We start from the raw sequence: 26,946 nt of genomic DNA, 5'->3' as shown, positions 1-26,946 counted from the left end.
TGATCGCTGCAGTTCGGATTCCCCGAATAATTCGACCGATAGTCGCACGTAAGGTTCGCGCACGTAACGAACGCCGGATAATTTTCGTTCGTAAGGTTTCCCCGTTCTCTCGTAAGCGGCGTCTTTGCTATTCAAAACCAATTTTCCGATTACCTGACATTCTCGTATACCAGTGATGCAACATTGCTCCTTCCGATTTGTTGTTACGTCCACGTGCTGTGGAGCGATGTTCGTCACGTGATCGCTGGAGTGACTATCCAACATCATCCGATGTTCGGATCGTTACCTCTTCCGCCGAAAGAAATTTCGAAAAAGAAGACGGAACATTATCTTAGGTTACCAAAAAATTGAATGTGAAAGTGTGAATATCTCCGAATTTAACCTAGTTGAAATTTAATTTGAAACTTTGGCCCAAGTACGGAGAGAAATATTATTACTTTCGAATTGTTGAGAAATCGAAACTCAAACTCAACCTGTCTTTATCCACAAACTCGACGCTGTATTTCGTGAATACGTTTCCACGCTGAGTTCATTGTAACCTTCCCGAAACGAGAGTAACTTTCGAACTGAGAATTCTCTTGTCAGTTCTAGAAACTAGCATTTTTGGACTCCGCTCAAATATTGTCAGGACAGGAATTGGTAGGAGTTGGTAAAAATTCTTGATGCTTCAAAGTGGAGTTTAGCGAAAAACAGACGGAACTTTCCTTTTGTTTTTTATTATTATTATTATTTTTTTAATTTACATCAATTCTCTTAACGAAGGGTTAACGAGTTTATGGCAACTTTAACAGTGCGGATACGAAGCGAGAAAACGCTTTACTCTACAAATTAGATTGAAGTTAATCGTCCCGGGTAACTCGAGTTATTTCTTTACCCGGTGATTATTTCTCTAAATTACACGTTCTCGTAGCTTGATCATGCTACATGGTCGCGCATCGCTGGAAAGGGGAGGGGAAAAAAGAGAGAGAAAGCTGGTAATTTTCACAGTTTTTTTTTTTTTTTAGAAACGGGACACGAAGATTCGTGTGTAAAATCCCTTATTGACATTAATCTAAAAACGAGTCCGGCGAAATTTTTCCAACGAGGAATTAAACGACGAGCGAATACGTTTTGTCAGTTTTTTCATGCTGGAGAATGTTTAGAAACGTCGAAACATTTGTTTAGACAGTTAAAAATTCGGAGAAAGTTTCCGAGACACGTAGCAAAGGTTTTAATCCCTTTGCCGTGGTTTATCGATTCTTGTCGTCGCAGAATGCACGCCGGTGCATCACTATGAATGCTGCGGACGACGTGTGACCTTGAACGAGTAGCTCGCGAAATCCAAATAGAACCCCGGGCAAATAAACCCTGCGATACTTTTCAAAGCGAGGCTCTTTTTAGCCGTTCTTTCGTTCTGTTTCAACATCTTTCAACTTACACCTTTACGTTGTCACCTTTTTTGCGTAAAGTTCTTCTTCGTCTCGTGAAAATCCTCGAATTCCTGTTTTCAATTTCTGATTTTCCTCGTATTTCTACGAGAAATCTCTGTTTAAAAAGCTTTTTACTCAATTTTCAAACAAACGAATTACACGTTGATACATTAATTTTTGACGATGCTTTCCAATCAGTCGCTCGTTAATTAATCGAATGAATTCAAAGTGTTTGCACACGCATTTCGAAAGGATTTGGAGAAATCTGTTCGCACAGTTGCGCGTGGTTTTTCTCGAAAAGAGCGACAGACATGCCTCCGGGAGTACGCGGCGGTCTGCGGGTAAATTGAAATACTTATTTAAGGAGGATCCAATTAGGCTGCCATTCCTGGAATTGCCGCGGCCAGGTTTACGCCATTATCGATCAAACTGTCCCAGATTCGCGAATTCTTCGTTGCTGAAGCGTTCATGCACAACGCTCCGGCTATCTCCGGCTGCCGCCTATAGTCGAAGCTTTCTGCTTCTCGGTTTCGATGAAACCCATCGTGTAAATACTTGATTTCTACCATTGAAAAATTTCTTTCTCCACTGCGGTCTGGATCGTTTCCCCACCCCCCTCGTATTTATTTTCCTTTCTCCTTTTCTTCGCAAAGATCAAACGAGAAAAAGAAAGAAAGAAAGAGAGAGAGAGCAATTCAATTTTTTCTTTTTCCTTTTTTGCCTCTGTCGAGTGCGATCTGTCAATTGGCGAACAAAGAAACGTGGTCTGAGAAATTTGGAAAGCTCGTTCCCTCTATGCCCGAAGTGATTCGAGGCTGAAAGCGGTCTGGAGTCGCGTCAATTAGCCAGAAGGGGATGGAAATCAAGGGTAGTTAAGGAATCCCTCTTACGAGCGACTCTTTCCCCACCCACCGATTCTCTCTCCTCGCATGAAATTTCTTTTTTCCTTCCTCTCTTTTCTGTCTTTTTTAACACAACCCCACCGCTTGTCTGCACTCTGAAAGTCCCCGCGTCTGAAAGGCTGAGTGTGGCCCACTCAAGTCGCGAAAATGCTGAGCGAGCTATTGAAGAACGACGAGCGAGAGCGGGCACGCCTGGCTGGCTGAACGTGCGACGAGCAGCTTTCGCGAAATTTACGCTAATTTTTAGGTCAGATCCGCGCCGAACTGGCTATTAGCGTCGAACGCTACTCGCGGATGATCCCTCGTCACGAAGCCATCGCTCGGTGCGCTCTGCTTTCACAGAGGAATTTGCATGGAAGGTTGCCATAAACGTGTGGTTTCATCTACCGAGGAAATTCATCGGCCTTTCACGATCTCCGAACCGTCGTGTATTTCCTCGAGGAAAGGATCACCTCGCGATTCTTTCACGTTCTCACGTCTTCGGCTCTCCGCACATTTTGTCGATATTACAGTATGAGAATATCCATAGAATCTACGTTTCCCAAGAAACAATTTGCAACTGTCGAACCAAAGAAACTTGTTCGGTCTATCGATATAAATGACTACTCCATTAACTATTAATGGACAATTAAAGCATAAAGATTGCATCGTAGACCTTGGAGTGCAAAACGAATGGCAAGGTTTATAATACAACAAATAAGACACAAAAGTTTTGTTCGTGTGTTTTATAAAAATCAGCCGAGATACAGCTGTAGTGTAAATCTGCGGAATTATACTCTGAAAAATTACCAATTGGTCATTCCGATCACTTTCTCGTAGTTTTAGTGTGGTGATGAAACAGGGAACACTCGACAAGCAAATTAGTTCGCAATTAAGATTAGCACGTTTAAGGCTGTTAATCGCTTGGGGGATCCCAATTTTCTCGACGATCAGCTGTTCAGCGAAGAAATGAGCCTTTTGAACAGCAGCCAATATCCTCGTTACCATTGTTGGATCATTCCAACGTTTCCAGCTTCTCGTACACTTTCCAACGGAAGCTTTCCCTTCTTCGAATGTAGCCTGTTTTCTGGTTTCTTTCGATTCGGAAATAGAAGACAATCAGAGACCAGATATGAACCACTCTCATCTAACAAACAATACAGAACTCAAAATTTATTTAAATAGAAAAACAGTTACGTTCGCTCCAAATATTAACTTTGAGCAATAAATTGGAGGGGAGGGGGTGAAAAAACGAGTTTAACATCGGCGACGTTAATTACAAACGAGAAGAAAGAAGAAAATAAAATAGCGAAAAAAATATATTCTCTGTTCAGTTGTTAAAGGATCAACCATCTTGTTACACATTAATATAAGATTAATAGTTATTGTTATAGTTAAATTTCGTAATATGTTTGTTCAAACCTCCATATGAATTGGACGATTTTGAATTCGAGTGCGATCTCTGGTCTCTCGCGATCGGTCGAACGAGGATGAATGACGGAATTATGGCGATTCGAAGCGGTTACGTCACGTCAGCGTCGAATTACGCGTCTTCGATGGCAACCCTTTTCCCTTGATTTTGCAACAGTCGCGTTATTGCATTAATCGCGCGCTTTCGTGGGCAGCGTCGTTAGAAATCGCGCACAAGTCGAGAGAAACGACCACGATCTGCATGAACACACACTCTGGTCGATTATGTTATCGGTTCGACGAGGAGGTATTAGTTCGGACAATGTTATCTTGTCTCTTCGAGTCATCGCGAAGACTTTGTCTCGCGGTTTCGATACTCGGGCGTGTCTCGATTGATTCATCCTGCAGTTTCTTGCAGGATGATGCAAAACTAAAGTGACTCTTCGTTTCAATCCTTTCATTTTCGTTCGAATTTGATACGAGGTTGATGTATTTTTTTTTTTTTTTTCTTGAGATAATGTTGGTAAGGTTGTGTATATTTCGCATCTTTTATGAATACAATGTTCCGAAAAGGAAGATACACAAGAGAGGAAGAACAGCATAAATTCTGCATTTTAACTACCAACGACCGAAGCGTAGAATTTTCATCGGAGATGTTAAAGTGAAAGAAAGAAGAAAAAAGTGTAGAACGCACAAGATTTTATTTGTGCATTTTACAAAGAATCATTTAAATCTTTAAAAATGCACTGTTTCCATATCTATGATATATCTAACAAAAATTATAAATTAGTCATAAACCACGGTTGGTAGTTCTAATGTCAAATATTATCACGCAGTTATCAGTGCATGATACCAAAAATGTAAGAAGTCCTGATGATGAAAAACCTATTGAGAATAACGAAGAAATAAATCACAATATCCGTTCCGAATGTCTCTGTGAAAAGAACATTAGCAAAGAACGTAGATAGACGTATTAAAAGCTACAAGAAATTTCCTCGAGTCTTGTTATCACTCGCAATGGGTCAGAATTTTCGTATTACTTTTGCTTCACCTTGTGATTTTTCACTTATCTGCGAAGGGTAGAGGGAGAGAGAGATCTGTGGCGTAGAAATCGCGAAAGTGAACGGTTCTGGTAGAGTTCCCATGGACTTTCTAGATCAAAGGGGTCCGACGATTCGCACTGTTTTGCATGCGTGCACGGCACCACTGTGTCGTCGCCGCCGCGTACGAGTGATTTAATCGAGCCTCCGTACAAGAAACTCGTCTCTGGACGTCAAGAACCATTCCTCTCGACTGATAATTTCCTTACTTCCAAGTCTCACTCACTCACTCTCTCTCTCTCTCTCTCTCTCTCTCTCTCTCTCTCTCTCTCTCTCTCCCCTCTCACTCACTCTCTCTCTCTCTCTCTCTCTCTCTCTCTCTCTCTCTCTCTCTCTCTCTCTCTCTCTCTCTCTCTCTTCGTAATAACTCGCGTCGTTCTCTCGGCAACTCGTTAGATACTTTTCCTAATTGTTTGGCTAATTGCGAAAAACTGGGAGCCGGTATTTCGAGGGATTCCATTGTGCCTTGGTTTCTCTCGGGGCGTTTTGTGACCACACGCCCCGGGACAATAAGGTATTATAAAGCGACACAATGGTATCACAGTGTAAAGACAAAGGCTGCTCTCGTTTAACTTCCGTCGGAGACGATCTACTTTTACGGATGATCGATAGTGTTTTTGCGAATTTGTCCGCGTAGAAGGTATTAGCTCTCGCGCGCGAGTAAATTGACTTTAAATAATTCCATGGAATTATAGCGCGTTGAATAACAATGATGATCATCAGGTATAATACATATTCGACGATGAGCAGAGTTGAACGTTTTGATTTGACTCTTACGTAGTCTATGAAAAATTATATGGAAATATCGCCTCGCGAGTATAGGGTCAACGACCCCGAGTACGCAAGCATGGCATTGTGATCGCGACGCTAGATAAATTGGCAGTAAGCGTGGCTCGTAATCGCGGGGCAGCTGACGACGCACCACCGTCTTGTAAGGTTTTCACGCCGACGCGTGATGGACGTCCAACAAAATACGTACATACATACATACATACATACATACATACGTGTTTCTACGTCGCGACGTGCGACGCGACGCGCGTTCGATCGATATACTCCACCATCTTTTCTTCTTTTCGAAAGAAGAAATCCAAGCTCGAGAAGAAAGAAGAAATCCAAATCGAGATTTTCTTTCTTTCACGGAGTGAGAGATCGTCCAAAACGTTAAAGAACTCGCGATGAACTCGATTCGAGCAGGCTCGCCGAGCGTTGACGCGACACCACGCGCGAGCGATTTGCAAAACAAATTACAGGCCAACGAAATTCAAAAGATCGACGAACGCTGACATTTTGGCCCCGGCGATGTTTTGGCCGATAGCGCGGCCGCCGGGACGAGACGGTCTCATCGATCCATTCACTCTCACTCGCCGTTTAGGTGGCTCGGTCTTCTCGCTTTCTCCAATCTTCTTCCATCCTCCTGCTCCTCCTTCTCTTTTCCCCTTTTTTGCTCTGACAACCTGCTACCTTACACCTTGCTCCTATCATAGCAGTTCTATCGACCTACGCGTTTGTGGTGGTCGCCTTCCTCGTTGCCTCCTCTCTACGGTCACCGTAGCTCGTTTCCTCCGTTTATTTTCGTCCAGGCACTTTCCCATTTCTTTTTTCCTCTTCCCGGTCGTGTTCACGCGTCGCACTCTCCTCTCCTCTCCTCTCCTCTCCTCTCCTCTCCTCTCCTCTCCTCTCCTCTCCTCTCCTCTTTTCTCTGGCCACGTTCTTTAATCTCTTACGCTGGAATAACATGCCACGCATGTCGAGAATTTTTTTTTGTCCCAAAATTGTAATATTCTCTCAGTTTTAAGTATATTTAAGTAAAAGAAAATAGGCAAAACAAATAATAAATTTATTACTTCTCAATAATTCCTATCCAGTGATCGTCATACCGACGAGTTCAAAAAGAAAGCGACGAATTATTGTATACGGTTCGGTCGCTCGTTATGGTCCGCAATCAGTTCTCAAATTCCAACATTTTCTCAGTTTTAGGTATATTTAAATGTAAGGAAAAACGAACGATAAGTTTATTACTTCTTAATAATTTCTATCCGGTGATATCACACCGACGAGCTCAAAAGAAAAAGAAAGCGACGAATTATTGTATACGGTTCGGTCGCTCGTTATGGTCCGCAATCAGTTCCCAAATTGCAACATTTTCTCAGTTTTAAGTATATTTAAATATAAGGGAAAACGAACGATAAGTTTATTACTTCTTAATAATTTCTATCCGGTGATATCATATCGACGAGCTCAAAAGAAAAAGAAAGCGACGAATTATTGTATACGGTTCGGTCGCTCGTTATGGTCCGCGAAACCAGTTGCCAGCGCAAGGGTTTAATCTTCGCCTAGAACGAAAGATCCGCAGCTCTTTTCTGTTCCCGCTCTTTCGGGACGCTCGAGCGATCAAGAGACTCTCAAGACGGCGAGAAAAAAAAAAAAAACGTACAACACGCGAATCTTTGGAATACGTTTGACCTAGATGAACTCACTGAGTCTGGCCAGGTTACTTTCGAACCGCTTTGTATTCGCTGAACGGACGGATTTCGCGACGCTGAACACATATCACGGAGCGTGATGGAAATTCATTCGTGAGTTATAGCACGCGTGAGTGCGAGAAGAATGCGCGAAGAGTTAAAAGTGAAAAAGAGGGGGAATCGAAACAAACGAAAAATCAGAGTCGCGATGACTTAATGAACAATTTGTCGATTTATTGGGCGCGATGCTTTCCAGAGTTAAAAAAAGCAGTCATTTTTTTTTAAATTATTTAATAAACATTACCTAGCAAGAATAATTTAAATAAAATAAAATTTTGTATAGTATCAAGAAACGATATTACTTTAATGAGTTGGCTCACGAGTAAAATTCTTTCTAACATATTTCTAAATTCTACGAAGTCATGTGGGAAAATAGATTTAACGATACTCGGAAGGAAATTAATGATTTCATTTTTAACAAAATGACAGCTGTTAAATAAAAAGGAAGAAAATACTTTCTCGGAATATTGATGGAAGAGAACGATCTAGAAGAGATTACGCGGACGAAGGTTGACGCGTTCTTGAAGAGAAAAAGCCGCGCCCTCGCCGCGGAAAGTCGCGTAACCGGTGATCATCGGCGAAGGTCTACCAGCGTCTAATGAAATTGCAGCCTCGTTTCGATAAATCATCGAACGATCAGCACTCAAAGCATTCACCACACCCTTCTGACCTGACCCAGAAATCGTAAGGTGGGCGCGCCAACCCCCCGTTTCGTGGACGACAAATGGTATCCTTTGAACTTTCGAACGAACGAACCCAGCCTGTATCTCGTGCCTTTTAGCAGATACTCGACCATCCGAACGGATCGACGATTTTCTTGGACGCGCAACGAATTCGGTGAATCCGCCGAGTAATGGACGACTGCAATGTCGCGAACCAATCCGAAAATAACATCGGTTCCTGGCGTCTCTTCAGCGACTCGTCTATGTCCGAACGTTATTAAATATTGCTCGACGTTTCCGAATTAGATTAGACGCCGAGTCGAGTTGCGAGTCGTTTTCTGTGTGTCGTTTCACGAGCATGGGGCTTTTCCGTTCTTTGGAATTTTTTCTTGAACTGTAACAACGGTTTTACAGGCGTTTTACTCTCGTAATTTCTGACGTTAATAATTGGGGAAGGACGAGCAGAAAGAATGACTTCCCAGGATACGGTCGATTAAAATATTGATCCGGTCGATGGAGTTTGGGAAGGAAAATATTGGCCCTCCTCCGTCGTTTCAGTCAGCTTTTTCTTTCTCTAGTCCCTCTCCGAGACGATTCCGACGATATTGACCGATTTCCGCGGATTTGTTTGCTTCGATGGCTATACGAACGGGAAATCGTTGCTTAACCTACTGAGCCATTTGTCCCGACAAATCGAGACAAATGTCTCGTTACGCTATTGATTTTCTGCGTAACGTAAAGAACGTACTTTACTACTTCGTTATTCTACGTTCGTAGCTCTAACTAAATATGCGGTCTTCGTCTTCGAATCTCACAGTGGAACACGAAGAGCACGTTCGTCCGGCCACTAATAAATCGTCGTGGAAACCGTGATCGGTAGCGAACATAGTAGATAAACTTCTCCCTTATCCAACCTGTTATCCTTTCATTCGCCGTCTACGTTCGGAGCAACTCGTCATCTCTATCGAGTCATTTCTCTCGTGTTTCTCGCGTTACTCCCACTCTCGCAATAAGCCGCAACTTCAGTTCTCCTTATCGTTCCACTTTTGCCACCGTTTTCTCTTCCCTTTTCTCCGTGGTTCGACGTTTACGCTCGTCTCGGAGCTCGTCTCAGCCGAGGCGGCCGCCTCTCGTCTCCGCGTTCGCGGAGAGGAACGAAGCGGTCCGCTCGGCCGGCTCCGGCGAGTGTCGTTCGCGCTCGAACGGTGCTAAGAATACCACGGCCAGCCATATTTGGCAATGAGACCGCGTGGCCGCGGCGTGTTGCCCGCGGGAACACGAAAGGGAGAGCCGCCTCTCTTCTCGGGGGGCAGAAGCGGATCGTCGTTAACTCGAGGGGAAGTTCCCTTTGATCCTTGCTTCCTGCGAGTCTCTCTTTTGCCATTTTTTTTTTTTTTTAATATTCACATTATTGGCTGATGGACAATTTTTTAACAATTTGTTTTAAATAAAATATTCATCTTCTCGGACAATTTTTTGGTAGATTACGAATTGTTGCGAATTCATCCCTCTTCGAGTTGTATTTATACAGATATGAATGAATGTTCTTTTGTTCTAATAATTGAATCATTTTTTCGTCCATCGAGATATTATAGCTATTTATCAGTCCATTTTTTTTTTTTTTTTTTGTAATGAAATATTCATTTTCTCAGTTGATGGACAATTTTACGTAAATTATGGAATGATCCACCACCCCTTCCAATTGTATTTATACAGATACGAATGAATATATATTTTTTCGTTTAGTTAAATCGCATCATCATCGATTCATCGAGATTTTTGATCGAGCAAAAGTGTAACGTCCCTCTTTCTCTCTCCCTATGCGAGAATAGGGTAGATATTTTGTTGTTAATTGGCCAATTACAATTATCAAGCCTTGAACGACACGAAATTTCACCAATTTTTCCTTGGGAAAATTTTACTCGAAGGTAGCGTCGGTTGTCGCTATCATTTCTGTTTCTTCGTACTATTGGATTCTCGGGGATATACACGGTGGTATTTTCTTCGACAACGGATGATAACCGGGCGCGCTGATGGTTTTCGTTAACGACGACGAGGGACAACGTTGCCGGTCGCTTACAGGCGTTACAGGTTTATCGCAACGATATACCGACGCTTCAACGCCAATTAGGCGGTAATTAATTGATCGTCGGGAACAGGCAACGAGGTTATTAAGGTCATCGAGAGCTTCGGCCGACGTACAACCTCATCTCTGTTGCTCGACCATGGTTCCATCGTTACGACGATGCTCAGAAATTGTCTCTTCAGGTTCGTTAAAGCATTCGTTTTCAAGGGACGTCGTGTTACAGTACGATTAGATACATGTTACTTCGTGTATTTGATTTCTGTGGGACGAACGGTCCGTACGATTCAAGTTCGTCAACTTTTGTCCGTTAACTTGTTCTTCATTCACGTTCGAGAACTTTTCAGAAAATTTCAAAGTTAATCCAACTAATCCTTTCGATGGATGGAAGTGTACAAGATAAATCTTTACGGTGGTTACGTGTTCTGATAATGCCCGAGAGAAATTGTTTGTAAGAATTTACATTTCCTGACGCAGCAAATTATAATTATAATTCAACCGGTAGACTTTTCGTTAGATTTTTCAGAAGCATTTGACTACTACTCTATTTTTTGCAAAAAAATATATATATATATATATATATTTCTTCGAGAAGTTTATTCGGAGCAAAATATTTTCCTGCTTTTCAATTTTTATGGAGCTGTTTGAAGCTATTTCTTACCTCCTTCGATTATCAACAGTCCAATTGCGTTAAATGCGATTATTATAATCATAATTTAACCAGTAGATTTTTCAGAATTTTTTTTTCGCCATTCTATTTCTTGCAAGAGAAAAGAAAAAAGTATTTCTTCGAAGATATTCTCCTGTTTTTTCAATTTAGTTGTTCGAGCCACAAAGCTATTTCTTACTTTCTACATTTACCTTCTACGATTGTCGAAGGCCTAATTGCATTAAATGCGGTTAATACTCTTCTAGACAACCGTCTAAGACCTCTCGTTACAAGACTCGAATCGATAATTCAACGAACAGCAACGAGTGATCGGTCGGTGCATGCCAGAAAAAGTCTGGAAAGAGTTTCACGGTCTCCTCACGGTTTCATTGTGAAAAATCTGCGGATAATGGTTACGTAAACCCCCTCGGTGCGTTCACCTACGACCCACGCGTCCGCCACGAATCGTTACGTTACGCTTGCGAAACGCGTCGTGCGAATGCACGTGCCTGCATTTTCGAATCGATCGATGGATAATCGAAGCTCCAGCCACGGGAGACCCGTTACATCCGGTTCGCCAGCGATTACATCTGCAATCGAGACGAGAACGTGTCGTTCGGGGGGGGGGGGGGCATTAATCACAGGCCTGGATCCTCCGCGGTTATTAACTTTTTCCCCCTTGTTGCTTCCTTTCGTTCTCTTCTTCCTTCAATGCTCGCCTTGTGGCCCGGTCGACTAATCTTTCAGCCTGATTTCCATCCGTGCGGGCGAAACGCACGTTGCAGGAAGTCCATCGCAGGATTTCCATGTCGTTGCAACGAGTGACTCACTTATTCAAGTGAAAAGTTCCTTCCGCGCCTCCTTTTTCATTCGTTTAACCAACACGAAAGACTAAATATTCTATTATAAGACTTCTTATAAGACTTCTATTGTGGATAGTCACGCGGATAATTAATCTTGTCGAGTGTAAGTTGTTGCAATTGCGAAAGTATTTAAAATCGATCATCTTCGCGAGTTGACTATTAAGTATGGTTGACTATTAAGTGTGGCTGACGAGACGAGCGGATAAATATTTTCCTTCTGTTGCAATTGGAAATCGTACATGATTATATTGACACGCGGATCATTAATTAATTATCAGCATTATTTAACAAAATTTTGTTAAATGTACATTCGTGCAATTACAAAAATATTTAAAATCGATCTTCGCGGGTTAACTATTAAGTATGATTTTGTTATCCGCTGACGAGACTATTTTTCTTCTGTTGCAATTGGAAATCTTACATGATTATACTGACACGCGGATAATTAATTAATTATCAACATTATTTAACAAAATTTTGTTAAATGTAAATTCGTGCAATTACAAAACTCGATTTTCGCGGTTTAACTGTTAAGTATGATTTTTTTATCCGCTGACGAGACTATTTTGCTTCTGTTGTAAATTTCTGCAATTGGAAATCTTACATGATTATATTGACACGCGAATAATTAATTAATTATCAACATCATTTAATAAAATTTTGTTCAAAATGTAAATTCGTGCAATCACAAGGATATTTAAAATCGATCATCTTCGCGGATTAACTCTTTAACTAACAATCGTGCGTGGTTTCAGCTGACGAAACGAGCGGATAAAAAAGTAATATTTTTTTCGGGCCTTTAGGTTGAGGATAACTTTGAGATTTTTCGTTCCGTTATCAGTGAGAGGTAGTCCTGAGACATAAATCGCGTCATTTGATCCATGCATAATGTATTTCATTCATAAACACCAACCCACCTGTCCGCGGAGGCCACGTTTTCGTAATTCAAGCGTTTCGTATTCGACGAGGGTCTCGCGTGAACGCGATAATTTCCGTCCCACTTTGTCAATTAGATTCCGTGGAAAATTCACTCGCCCCTTTCCCCGACCCCGAGACCCCGACCCGAGTCTGCATTTCACGTGTCGCTTCACGGTTTCGACGCTCCAATTCCGTTATGCAGATAGTTTCTTGGGAAAGCAAATTTTTCCCAACGAGATCGCCGTGAAATTTCACGGACACGTTCTCCAATTCAAATTTATCGAAGCAATTCGTAATACCGGAGAATTTGGAATTTTATATCTCGCAAGAATTTAGAAATTTAAAATGTAATTTGTTGAAACGCAAGACGCTCGGCGTAGCGAATCAATTAACACGCATAAGTGCTATTGTTGCGTCGATGCGCTGATTAATTTTCACTAGGCAAAATTTCACGAGACGATTGAAATGAAAATTCGCTGGAAGAGTGAATTAACCAGCGAAGAAACTTCCATCGATATTCGTGTTCTACTTCAAATCCCCGACGAAATTGCTACGATTTCCTGCGGAGAACCTCGTCTATCGTTCTCGTCGGTATTATCTAAAGTCACTTGTTCGTTCCATCGTCTCTCGACAAGATTCGCCTCACGAAAAGTCAACTCTCGCGAGAGATCTGGCTTCGCGCGGTGAATCGAGAGCTTGTCCCCTTGTTTCTCGAGGTATCCGGGCCGAAGTTGCAAATAGAGATTCTCGGAAACGCTGTATAATAAAACGTCCTATGGCATCGCTCCACGCGACGTGGCTAGACGCTAGACTGACGAGGATTCAGGCATTCGCGCGCGTATCTATGTACGCCGGTGCCCCCTTCAATTTGCCAGCTCGCTTCTTTTTCTTTTTTTTTTCTTTTTTTCTTTTTCTTTCCTTTTCTCTTGACTCTCGCGTTGCACCGGTTGAATAGCCGTCTAAAAAGCTTCTTTTCATCCGCGGCTCAGAACCCCGTGACCGTGAACACGCGCTAGATTAGTCGTGTCTCTTTGCTTTCTCCAGCCTCGGTTTGTTGTCGGCTCGAATCTCCTCACAGAAAAAAATCTCTCTCTCTCTCTCTCTCTCTCTGCGCGCGGCAATTCTAATCAATTTAGTGGGCTGACGTGTTTCGAATATTTACGTCGTTCGTTTCACGAATTTCTCTCTCAAATATATCTCTCTGGTTTTTAATGATATATTTTTACTACTTTATTTGGATACTAAATTTTATCCAATGTAACACGTTGATGAACGCTAGAAAACTACCAAAAATGATCGAAATGATAATTGATCGTTTTTCGTTTAGATATTTTACAGACATAAGATAGTGTATTTTTAGAGACAAAAATTTAAATTTTTTAAATGATTCTTCGTAAATAAATATATACAATGAGACACATAAATAAAAAATAAAAGCTCGTGTATTGTATTATAAAATTTTCTATTACTTTTATTTCAACGTCTTTGATGGAAATTTTTATGCTTCACTTGTTGGTGTTGAACCGTTTGATCACTGTTGGTCGATTTTTCATAGTCGTGCTTCCATTCTGAAGGAAGATGAACCACTGATGCAGGATGCAAAACGTGAAATAATTAAGTTCGCGATCATTTTGACTAAACTCGCGATTTTGTAGTATCTTTAGTTCTCTCTAATGTCGATTTGCGTGAGTGAAAATCATATATTTGCGCAAGATAGGTGAGATTAAGCGAAACGACTCGTATACTACGCGTCATTGAGGCGTCGTCAAGATGACAAACGACGTAAAAAAAGAGGAGGTTTTTCAACTTCGTAAAAACTTCCGCCCACTATAATCCACGTGGGATTAATTAACGATCAACGTTGACCTCGTTGCCTCCCAATTAGGTGAAATCGAAAGAGGCGGTGCTCGACGAGGATTATAAATTCGGCATTTTGTTTCCGAATAAACGTCGAACGAGGCTTCTTTCTGCTACTCCACACATCGGAATTTAAATCGAAAACAGCTCGAAACTAGAATCTTCTCCAGTATCTGGAGGTGCACTACCTAGTTAAACAGAATTCACTGTTTATCGCTGGGCTAATCGAAGCACTTGCATCGATTGATAATTTTCCAGAAATTATACTCTTTAAACTAGAGACTTAGACTGGCCTTAGTTTGCTTGACAGCCGCGCCCGAGGTCTATCTAATTGTCAGATTAGATAAGTTGTTTGAATCGGTCGTATAATGAGAAACGAGAAGAATTGCGGAAAATTGCGAGGGAAATTCGAAAAATTCCGCGAGCCCGAAAGAATCTCCTTTTTTCTGCGGAAAGTCCAACAATCTCTGCAAGTTGCGAACGCGGAGATTTTCGACTATCGTTGCGTTTGACTTTTTTTTTTTAATTTCTTTTTATCGACTTGGACTGCATAGAACCCCAACCAAAGAACAGTAAAACGTGATCGAAGTAGGTCCCTCGGTGATGTTCGTTCTTTCCTCGTTCGACGAGCAATTAGCGGATGATTAGACGATGCGGTATGTAGGTTAGGCGATCGGTAAGCAAGCGAGGAAAACGACGATTCACGCGAATTTCTTACGCCGTATCTGCTCGCCCGTTACTGCGATACACCGAGACACGAGAATGATATATGGGGCCTGGCGTGGAGTTGAAAATAACTACGCGAACACGTAGAACACGTGGAACCGGAAGTTTGGCTATAAGCGACGCCTCTTCCTCCGAAAGTTTCGTTCCTTCTCTTTACAATTTTACTCGTTTTCTATTTTTCACTCATTGGACTCTTTGTTCTTCGTTGCGATTATAGAGGCTTGGTTGGTCGACGAAAAAATTAAAAAAATTCATAGAGACTCGACTCTCTTTCTTTTTTTAAATCAAAATTGAGTAAGTTGATTGCAGAGCTGTACGGCATTGCTGTGTCTCGTTTCGTTCAGTCGTCGACCCTCGCGGCTAATAAAAACTCACGACCGAACTACGGATTCGCGAATTACGTAAGCGACGAGCATTATTTCTCGGTAATCGCGTCAAGTCGCAAATGAGGAAACGTACAAGGCAAGAAGAACCGAGACATCAGCCGTGCCAGCCGACTGATTAATCCGCTGAAATCGAGAGATCGTGCCCGAGCTTATCGTGCGAACTCGCAACGCTAAGCGAAAAAGGTCGGACAAGGTTCGTCGCAAATAAATTGCAACGAAGAACGCGAGCCACTCGGAGCACGGAGAAACGAGGAACAAAGTCGAAGCAGAAGCGAAACGCTTCCACGATGTCCTCGATAATATCGATTTTCTCGCGAGGATTAATAGCCATTTGCTAGCTGTTCGTCAGCTTGTGATCGTTCAGCAAGCTGACATTAATGATTCTCCTATTAATTTGTTCCTATCGTTTCCCTCGAGGCATTTTGTCAAAAACAGAGGAGAGAAAGAGAGAGTGTTCTCTGCTGGTGGAAAGTGGCGACAGATCGAGAAAACAAGATCGGCGCTGGTCTTCGATCGGCTCATCGAGAGAGGTCGACGCTCTAGGAAGCTGAAACTTCTCACTGCCTTGGACAGTAGAACTATAGGGTGGGCCAAAAGTTTCTTTCCGCCTACTTTTTCTCTTAACAAAACATCAGAATGTGAGAAGAGAAACTAATTTTACTAATTTAATCCGTTATTAAAATTACGGATTTATAGAAAGTGATATTTTCCGCCTATTCTGTACGTTCGCTGTCTGGAAAAAAGGAAGATGTGGAAACCACGTCGACGGAGGAATACCGCGCTGTAGCTGGACATCGTAACGCGGAACGAGGAAGCGGAATTGACGCGGATCTCCGTGCACGCGGAGAAAAGAAATCGTCGAGTTTCTTCGGAGAAACCGACACGGTCTTGAAATCCCCCGGGGAGTAATAATAACGAGCGGGCAAGTGGATCGCGAGGTCAGGGCATTTGCTTCGATTAGCAGCGTATTAGCAGCGTCTAACTCTGTCCGGCAACAAGAACAGCTGGTGAACGTTGAACAACGCTGAGCAAGACGACGACCTAGACGACGGGGACTGCGCCAGCCCCTCCCCCTTCCCCCTGAATCAGAATAGACGAGATGCCGTGTGTGTTTTTATCTCTTCCTCCTTCGCAGTCGAACGACAAAAAGGGAACAGACCGGGCTATTTCACGTTGTTCCGTCGTCTTTTTGTCGAATCGATCGAGTCGGAATCGCTTCTTGTTGCTTTTCAATCTTTCTTTTTTTTTTTTGCTTTTAAAAAGAAAATCGAACGGAGAGACTTTGTATTAAATTTCAACGGCAGAGAGGACGTGGAATTTAGAATGGCTTTCAGAGAGAACCACTTCGAGGAGGAGATTCTAATTTTAAGCGAGAACTGGATGATATCTCTCTGCAATTTCGTGTCTCGTGATTTTCCGATGGGAAGACTGGGAAATTTATGAAACGACCCGGGGATGGAATACATCTCTCATCCGGTAGGGAGGATGTGCCAGAAAAGTTGAGAAACAATGAGAACAACGAGGGAAGAAAGTAAGATGAAAAGAACGCGAGATCGAGGACGAGATGGAGTGAAGAAGGGGGAAGGAGGAGGAGAGATCGGAAAGAGAAGGAAAGAAAGGAAAGGGAAATGTCGAGAGCCGCTCCTAGCGTACAGAAATATATTTTTGGCTCCGTGGCTGTGTTCTTTCGTTCGCGGCGCGCGACCGCCGCCGGAAAATTCGAAGCGCTTACCTTTCGCGGAATAATTAAATCGGTTCCTAGAGAGGAACCTGGTCTCCAGGGAATGGCAAAAGGGCCGTTTCACGCGCGCGTCCGCGGTCGAAATTTACAGACGCGACTCTCTGACTCCTCCGTGGCTTTTCACTCTCGTTCGTTGGACTCTGTACTTTTCTAGCCGCTTGTCACAATTGTCCAACCGTGATTGCACGGTTGTTAGCCACTTGCGCTGGCAGCTGATTGCGGACCATAACGAGTGACCAAACCGTGTACAATAATTCGTCGCTTTCTTTTCCATTTGAACTCGTTTGGCACGATATCACTGAATAGAAATTATTGAGAAGTAATTTAACAAATTTATCATTTGTTTTGCCTGGGTTATACTTAAGTATACTTAAAAATTCTCGACGCATTCCAGCGATTAAAGAGATTAAAGCGCAGCAACAAATCGCGGAGATGGTATATACGCGGGGGGCCAGGTTTCCTTGAAACGATTCGAACACGTTCGCGGAATTGCAAGCCCGCGGGCCTCGCGACACGATTATAGCAGCGACAGATTTAATGCATGGGCCGTAAAGTTTCCGCAACGGTAGGTTTTCTGAATTGCACAACGCGAGAGCGGAGAATAATGGCTTGATCGGAGAAAAATGCCTTCTCCCTCGTATGAAATAAACATCCGACTGATCGAGAACGACGTTCGAGCAAGACTCGAAGACTGCGAATTAACTTAATGATCGATGTGAAAAGATCTTGCAGAAACGAAAGGATAGAGCGATGGTGTTTGAGAAGTGAAACGCGCGACAGGGGAAAATTTGGAGACGCTGGACGAGTCGACCGAGTCAGCGCCATACATCGTCTTATTCCCCATTGTCATAATTCAGCCGTTCCGCTTAATCGTCACGTGGGAGTGAAGAGACGTCGAAGTGCGGAGGATTCATTGAAATTACGGCCAGAGGAAAGGGCACGGGGCACAAAAGTGAAAAAGAGAGTCACGCCGTGTCGCAAATTAAGTTTTCATCGTCGTTGTCGTCGTCGTCGTCGTCATCGAGGAGGAAGGTATAGCTTGACCTAGTGACACGAGGGTTTAGCTTGACCGACCTCGATGGTGGTGCGAACAAAAACTAGCAAACAATAGGAAACTCAATAACCTCGAAAGGCAGACACATACACATACGCACAGCGTCTCTCACACAGGATGATCCTCTAGTCTCCGAGAGAGAAATTCTCAGCTTTTCGATATATCGTATCCCCCTCCCCCCCCTCTCGTGGAATTTACAACATAAATCATACGTTTCTCGCTTCTAGAAATCGCGACGCTCCGTAATTACAAGAAACGTTGAACTAACGTGTAAATTACGCGATTACAAACATCGGTGAATTACGAGCGACGAGCGAGCTGTGTTCTCACGTTGATTTACGTAAGTAGCGTAAATTGCGTCGGTCCCGGCGCATGTGAACCGATGCACGCATACTTGGACAATGAAATGTTGGACGGTCGGCGAGGAATCGGTCTACTGGCGAACCGTGTCTTATTCGAGATCGCGACAATAACCACGTGCATTCAATCGACTTAACCGTCTAATTTCGTGAAATCAACGATCCTTATTCCCTGTTGAATGTAACTCCTTGTCAGAGTCTCGAAGATTCGATTATCTCTTAAATTGCAACTCGAGCGAGTTGAAGTTTGTTATATATGTATATATCTTTTTAACTTAATCTATGATCAATTGTGCTAGGTAGAAGTCAAATTCAATTTTACTTCGTTTAATAATTAGAAAATAGACTAGATCATAATGGACGTAGGTATAAATTACTTTTAGACTTATAGTATTATATATTAATTATATAGTATTATATAGAATTATAGTAATATAGAAAATACTTATCGCCTCTAATTTCGAATTGCAGTTACTTTGTATCGTTCTCTGTATACTCTGTCGATCGATTTCTTGTTTAGTCGCCCTAACCGGCCCTAGTCTAGCAATCTTCACTCCGTTTAATAATCAAATATTTTGCAGAAAATGAACTAGATCTTAATGAACGTATAAATTCGAGAATATTTTTATCGCCTCCGATAAAAATATTTATGTCGATCGATTCGTCTTGTCTAACCAGTCTAACGGAATCTACGATTTCCTCAAATCGAACGATACACGCCTGCCTAAAATAACCGAGCGACAGCCTGTGGAAAAGCGCATCCGCGATCGCATGCCGAACACTAATATCTCATGTCAATCAAAATCGCGTTTTGGACATCTTCCAGCCCGAAATAAGCCGGTACTGTTCTCTCCGAAGAATCTATCCGCATCGCTCGTATTTATAATCGCGTATATCAATTAAAATCCGGCTTTCTGTCGCTTAATCGTATCGACGTGACTTGGACTTCGTAAGACGGATTGCACAGTCGAGTATTATTTATATATATCGGTGAACTCGTCGATGGGGATACGAGTGTCGTCGTTTTAAAGTCCTCTTTCCTGTCGTAGCACGATTCAGTCAGTGTCGCGCGATCGAACGACGCGTGTCGTTCCATGCATACTCTTTGCATCTCGTTCGCTGTGTGACTTTTTATTCCACGGTGTTTGGTCGTGTGCTGTTCTCCAGTGTCCAAGCGGAGCGGATTTTGGACTGAAACTGGAATAAAACAGGGAGCACGAGAGAGAAGAAGATCGAAAAAGACACTCGAGTGAGTTTAAGAGAAAGAAGGGATTTGTTTAATAAATTTTTTACTCCATCGCGTGAGACTGTGGCATCAGCGTGGATTTTCGGAAAGTGAAGTTTATTCTTGACACTTGAATACCGCGGTTGAGTCGAGGAGAGCCAACTTACAGAGCGGAGATACTTTATCACATTTGAACGGAATAGGAGGCATTCACGCTTTTCAGAGAGAGATTTCAAAAGGTGGATCACGGCAGGATTTCTCTTTCCTCGTAAACCTCTTTCGTTTGTTCGTTCGTTCGTTAATTAACTTAATTCACGTCGGTTTTTCTTCCTGTCTCCCAATAAGCGTTCAACTCAAGGAATCGAAAATAATTCGACGATTATATCCCTTCTCGTTCCGCATTAACCTCTGGTCGTTTATAATCACTCTCAATGCGCCTTCGAAGGACGACAATTTTGCGCGGTTCATATTCAAGAGACAGAAAACGTGAGAGTTCAGTCGCTCGAGCTGTTTAAAATTGCATGCCAGGTCGCGATTTTAAAAGCGGACCGGAGTTGAAAAGGAGGATTGCATTTCGCGATTCGACACCGATCGATTCGCCGAACATTAGGTTCTCGCCCCCGGATTGCCGCGAGATCGCGCGTGGAGGAAAATCCGCGGCCAGAAATAGATTTGATCGTAAATCAACCAGCATCTCGGTGTCGACGATCTTTGACACTGTTCGAATATTGACCTAGGCAACGTGACAGACACGTTTCTTCCAACAGCGCCAAACTCGGCTCGGCCATTCTCGACACGCCGAAATATCTGATACTCGTTAACCATTAACGTCCATTAGAATTTCATTGGAGCTCGAAGGTAATTTCGGTAATTTGAACTTTTGAACCGTTTTGGTGCTATTTAACCTCTTGCGCTGGAATGACGTGCCACGCACGTCGAGAACTTTTTATCCCAGAATTGCAATATTTTCTCAGTTCTAGGTATATTTAAGTATAAACCAGGCAAAACAACTGATAAATTTGTTAAATTACTTCTCAATAATTTCTATCCAGTGATATCATACCGACCAGTTCAAAGAGAAAGCGACGAATTATTGTATACGGTTCGGTCACTCGTTATGGTCCGCAATCAGTTGCCAGCGCAAGTGGTTAAAAGCCGTGTTGGATAGCTTCCTTGGTGTAACTGCGAGAGATACCAAATCTAAGCAAGGTAATAAAAGTAGATAAAATAAAAATTAAACCTATTTTTGCATGTGATTTTGGTTTAATCGAAAAGGAAATAATTAGGAGAAGTAATTAGCTTCAATGACTGATACAACGATGTGGCGCTAGAATCGAAACCGAGCATTGTATGTGCATTTGAGCATCCCGACCAAAATGCTGTGGCATTTATTTGACACAAAATCTAAAGGCGACCGCGTTGCATGGAACCGTTCAATACCGAAGTTAACACATTCGCGATCGCTGACGTGAATTCACGTCTTTTCTTCAGTTCTTCATTTCAAACAACAAAGTTACAAGACTAATATATCGAAACGAATTTTCTATCCCTGTTTTAACGTCAGAGAGTCGCGGCAGGTTAGCTTGAGATTTTCTTCATTTTCAGCGGCAATGAGTATTAGAAAAGCGAAAAACTCTTTCGTTGAGACACTCGACTATTTTATTTTGCCGCTCGAACGTTCACATCACGTCTAATATTACAGGACGAACCGAAATAAACTCGGTGCTCGAGTGCATACGCGGTAGTGGACGGTATACGCATCCAGTCATACCTATCGTTCGCCACGTAACTACACATGCGTCGTAGTAGGAACGTATTTGCCACTCGTCGCTTGCTTATTTTGCAAAACTGTGACTCGTCGATCCGCGTTACCGCGGCTGATTGTTCCCCGTGCCGATCGTTCGAATCTCGCGGCATTGTCATCCACGTTGCAAATGTTACACATAATTGTCCGACGATTATTTTTTTTTGTTCTGATCGGTAACGATAGAAAAACGTCACGACGAAAGCGTAGCAGAGTAGCTGGAAGAATGATATATCGATTCGCGAGATACGAGAGAATCAATTTTATAGAAGGAAGGAGATTTTTATTAGCGATGTTTTAAGTTACAAGCGATCGCGTCCCTTTCATTTACCATCGAAAACTGATCGCGGAAGACGTTGGGAGACGTCCTCCTGTCGGTCCATGTTATTCCAAGCATATAAACGGACTAGAATACACACGAAACTTTTAGACGGTCCATCGACGAAGACGTTGTCGAAACTTCGAAAAAGACGCGGAACACTCTGCTCTGGAGGAAGTTGATTTATCGAAAAGTTTGCCTAGTAAATTCGAGGCTGCACGAGGTCGCTATTCCATCGTCGTCGATAATCAGATCCGCCAGGTGTTCTTTTTCTTTCGCGAAACTCGATGACAGGCAGAAATTCCAGGTCGATCTAATGGCGAAACTATCGATCAGAAGTCTTCTGGCAGGTGATAATTAATTTTAATTTAATTTCTCTCGAGGCGTTTAATTTAACAAAATGTGCAGAATTCAAACAGACATTGAATATAATTATCAATCAATATCAATCAACGCGATTCAGTTTAATTTTAATAAAGTGTTATAAAGTTCGCTTCATCAATTGCATAGCGAAAGTATATCGAAGTATACAGATCGATAGATATTAATAAACATAAATTACGAATAACGTTGATACTGGAATGCACGATACTGAAAAAATGCGGCTGAGAAGAGACCTTTTCGGAGAGATCGAAAAATATTTGAAATTAAAACGATTGCACATGATCTACTTGATTCTCTATTTAGACGATGGCGAACAAACGAAATTCTCGAAAGTTGATTTCACAACGAGCTTCTGTGCAAAGTTTCTTTAGCCCTCTGAGATCATTTATTCTTCATACATTTCTGAAAAGACAGTCTTTCACGGCCGATCCAGGCAATAAAGAATATAATATAATATAACGTACAATATATAATAAAATATAATTTAAAGAATATAATATAATATAACATATAATATATAATAAAATATAATTTATTTGGACTGTTAGAGCCTAAAAACTACTTGACTTTGGCGATGAATTCTTCGGTGAAATTCTGCGAAGGCGAGAGGGACTCGGCGAGAAGAGAGCGACTTTTTCACCGGCTATTTCGAGAGAGTTGAAACGCGCGGGCCATCAACGCGCCCATTCTACATATTATCACGATTCCATCCGCGTACGAGGATTTTCGCGTTGGCCACTGTAAGGCCGAAGGATTCGCACAGCCTTGGAATTAAGTGAACTGCGCGGCGTCATTCGCGTAACTGCGCCAATTTCTGTTCTTTGCATGTTTGTGACACACTGGCATCGCAAGGGGGAGAGATTTCGCGTTTCTTCGACGAAATTCACGCAGTCTCAACGCACCGTGCGTTGCATATGATACAAGACCAAATTGTTCCTTTTTTTCCTTTTCTTTTTTCGTTTTTTTTTTTATCTTCGTTCTTCGAATTTGAAACCAACAGTTCCACTTGAATCGAAACGATAAACGATGGTAAATGATAGAAACGAAGGTCTCCAGTGAAAATGGAAATGCGTGTCAGACTTCTTTCATCTGTGAAAATTATCTGGTATAAATTACATTGAACATACAATCAGAGATTTTGATTTTATTCTGACAGATTCGTTTCATTAATATTAATATAAGCAGTAGAATAATTGGACAATTTGAGCTATCGAAATATTTTAATTTCCTTCGGAAAAATATTAGAAAGGCCAAGTCGAATCAGATTGACCGTTCGCTAATAATAATAAGAAAAGAGGGTTTTACTTTGCGCTTAAAATAATAGGAAATTGACTTTTACGAGATATCTCCAAGAATGATATTTTTAAGAAGAAAGTCAAGCTGAAACAACGCGACGTTCGTAGTGTTAAACGATCAGGCGAGCTCGAATGATTATAGATGGAGGGATTCTATATTTTGCCGGCAGATCGATGTCGGAATCCGTGGACCGTGTCGGATGGCGAAAAATACGGCCATCCTTGAAATCGATTTTTCTTTTTTTCTTCTTCTTCCGCGCGCTGCATTAAGAAACTATTTATAACGAGACACCCCTCTCGCCTTGGATTGTGAAACTGTCTGAACTAATTTCCTTCGCGTTGCCTTGCGTCTCAACGCCTCGGATCTCTCTATTCTTTCCACTTACGTTGTCCCACTTTTCCCTCGTAGACGATAAGCAAATTGAAGGTTTGCACGAGACGCGTCGATGCGTCTTAGCCAAGCACGATCTAAACTAGATCGAAAGTAATTAACGCTTTCTGAAGTAGTTGCGTTGTCTCTACGAGAGTTTACGACTTTACGATTTTCATTTGTATGAGTAATACAAATGAAATTTTGCAAATTCAAATCTTCAATTATCCTTAATTTCTTTGATTCGCAAGGTTGTAAAATTGTATGAAAGAAGCTTGAAACGTACGAATCGTGAATTTTCTGATTCAGTGATATCATCAGCTAACAAATTATCGTGTAGGAAGTACCAGTCTTAAAACAAACAAAGAAACAAAAAATTATACTTAAACGTACTTGAATGAAACGTCAACTATATAAATTTTATCTTTCACCTATTTTCATTTCGATTGCGTTACAACGTTCGACAAGACGCTCTTCGACAATATTTCAATATTTCGATGAACAAACGAAATAAAGAAGCAAGTGAAAGAATAATAATGGCAAGATTATCGCGTACACGCGGAAACTGCACGTCGCGCGACCCCGCGATCTGGTCCCGATCCACCGGGATTGACACCGTTCAACCGTCGTATCGATATTGGCTCGGCCGCTATTTTTAGTGGGCCGTATCGCCGTTCTAACGATGCAAACCGCAAATGTGACCGAGTTATGCGACGCCGTACAGTCCCTTCTACGTGGAAAACGAAGCGCGTACACCGGTACGTGACAGACTGACACACGATGTACACTTATCGGGCGGCGCGATGCGCGATCGTTGCCCGAGCGGACATACTGTTGGCCGTTCACGTTCGTCGATTATCCTCGGATCCTCTCCTGGAACCGTTCCAGGAACACGTTTCGCGGGTTCGACGCTCCACCAGGTAATTCCGACCGAAAATTCGTAAGGTAAACTCGCTTGTAAACTCCACTGCCGTCGAGTCGAGAGATTTCCGATTTCAGTCGACGCGGAAGCGGACATCGTGATTTCCCTGGCGGATCTTTTACGGTGAAATGGACATGAATCGTCCGAGGGATGAACAAGAGCAGAAAGTTCTTCCTTAGTCCCGAAGGATGCTCCGATTTCGTTGGGTTTGGTCGAATATTGGTTGGACATTGGAGAAGAAGTAGGTGGTGCCGTTATCACTTGGCACCAAAGTGATTCATAGATAGAAAACGGTGGGGAACCCGGCGAGGTTGGCGCACAGGAGGTTGTTGATTCGCGAAATCTGGTGGGCAGTAACTCGGAAACCAGGTCGAGGGAAGTATACTTTATTTTTATTGAGAGAGAGCCCCCAGCTGTGTATCACGAGCTTTCTGTTCTGTGCCACGCGTTTCGACAACGCGTTAGACGATCCGGTGGGACGAGAATGCCTCCATTCAAAGATTCACGTCGTATTCCCGCAAAGAATTTATAATTTTCGCCGTGTTGTTACGTCATCGTCTTTATCTCGCGGCGAATGAATATATATTTAGATTTAGAATATCGCCGAGAATCGCCTGACACGAACTTGGGACTCGTTGTCAGCTGGCCGAAGATTAGGAAACACAGTAGAACACGTTATATGAATCCGAAAGCGCAGAAAACTATAACTAAATAATTCTTTTTTTCTGTCTTGTTAAAGTATTCAAAGGAATATTCTTTCTTTTGCAATCTTCTATCGATATAATTGAACGATTTTCTGTTTTTGTTTTTGCGAGAGGATTTCTTTAAACTTGATGACGCTCCAGCCAGAAGCTCTAGCTCTTATCTTTTACTTTCATTTCTCCTAATTATTGATTCATTTCTGTTAAATTTCTTGGAAAGAGATGTTAACTTATCATCAGATTACGACCGATCAAGAGTTTCTAATTTTTCCTCTAACGATATAAACCTTCTGCTCGGCTTATCTTTTCTGGAGTCATGGCTGAAAAATATTATTTCTTATTTCTGACAAATAAATATAAGTGAAACAAAGATTGCCTTACCTTACAGTAATCGATCAGTATCTACTTTGTAATTCAAATGAATTCCATAATACACACTTTAACCTCTTGCGCTGGAATGACGTGCCACGCACGTCGAGAATTTTTTCGTCCCAAATTGCAACATTTTCTCAGTTTTAAGTATATTTAAATGTAATCCAGGCAAAACAAATGATAAGGTTGTTAGTTCTTAATCATTTCTATCCAGTGATATCATACCGGCGAGTTCAAAAGAAAAAGAAAGCGACGAATTATTGTATACAGTTCGGTCACTCGTTATGGTCCGCGAACCAGTTGCCAGCGCAAGGGCTTGCTGTTATGCCCCATCTTAGAGCCAAAAAATTTGAAAAGCCGATGGAAAGGGAAACAAGGCAGTTTTCCCTGCTTTTCATCGGCTTGCAAGTCGAAATTCTTACGACTGCCAAACAGTCTAGTTCAAGCTCTCACGATCCATCGAAGAGAGAACTCGTACGACGTCCGAACAGCCTAGTTCAGCTCTCACGATCCAGTATTAGTATCGAAGGGAAGAATCCTTGATATCTCAGGTATACGAGAAACATGACAGTCAATCAATCAATCATCAGCAGACTTCGTTTCGCTTAAATCATGCGCGAACAGACGCACACATTTTTATACAGGAACGAGTCCTCTTTTTCAACAACATTTATACGATTAGACAGTGACGCAATTTTCAGTCCACATTATAGGGGGCCTCTAACTGTATACGACGTCTCACTTTATTGCGAAGCAACTTATTGGAGTATGCGTGATGTCGAAAGTAGCGATGCGAAGAATCTCTTGCTACGTGCCTGTCAAATTCTCATAAGTACAGATATTCGGCCTACGCGAGAGGAAGAACACCATGGGCAAAGACGATGGATGATCGTGGATCAGAGAAACACGCTTTGACAGAAACGGTGGTGCG

At 42.2% G+C, this 26,946-nt stretch overlaps 1 protein-coding gene across 3 annotated transcripts in view; it reads left to right on the top strand.

Moving 5' to 3' along the window:
- The window catches only part of LOC122531449, a 42,554-nt gene that overhangs the window by 1,072 nt on the left and 14,536 nt on the right, over positions 1 to 26,946 (top strand). The window contains exon 1 of one of the 3 annotated variants that reach the window (XM_043659373.1): positions 19,683 to 19,872. The exons of the other annotated variants lie outside the window; for them this stretch is intronic. The gene's annotated coding sequence lies outside the window, so the exon portion shown is untranslated. Of the gene's footprint in view, positions 1 to 19,682; positions 19,873 to 26,946 lie in introns of those variants that run through there. 3 annotated transcript variants of the gene reach the window in all.

The sequence above is a fragment of the Frieseomelitta varia genome, unplaced genomic scaffold (genome assembly GCF_011392965.1).
Source record: "Frieseomelitta varia isolate USP_RPSP 00005682 unplaced genomic scaffold, Fvar_1.2 scaffold_40, whole genome shotgun sequence".
Lineage (NCBI taxonomy): Eukaryota > Metazoa > Arthropoda > Insecta > Hymenoptera > Apidae > Frieseomelitta > Frieseomelitta varia.
Note: the sequence above shows the minus strand (reverse complement) of the source record. Positions and strands in the feature narration are given on the sequence as shown.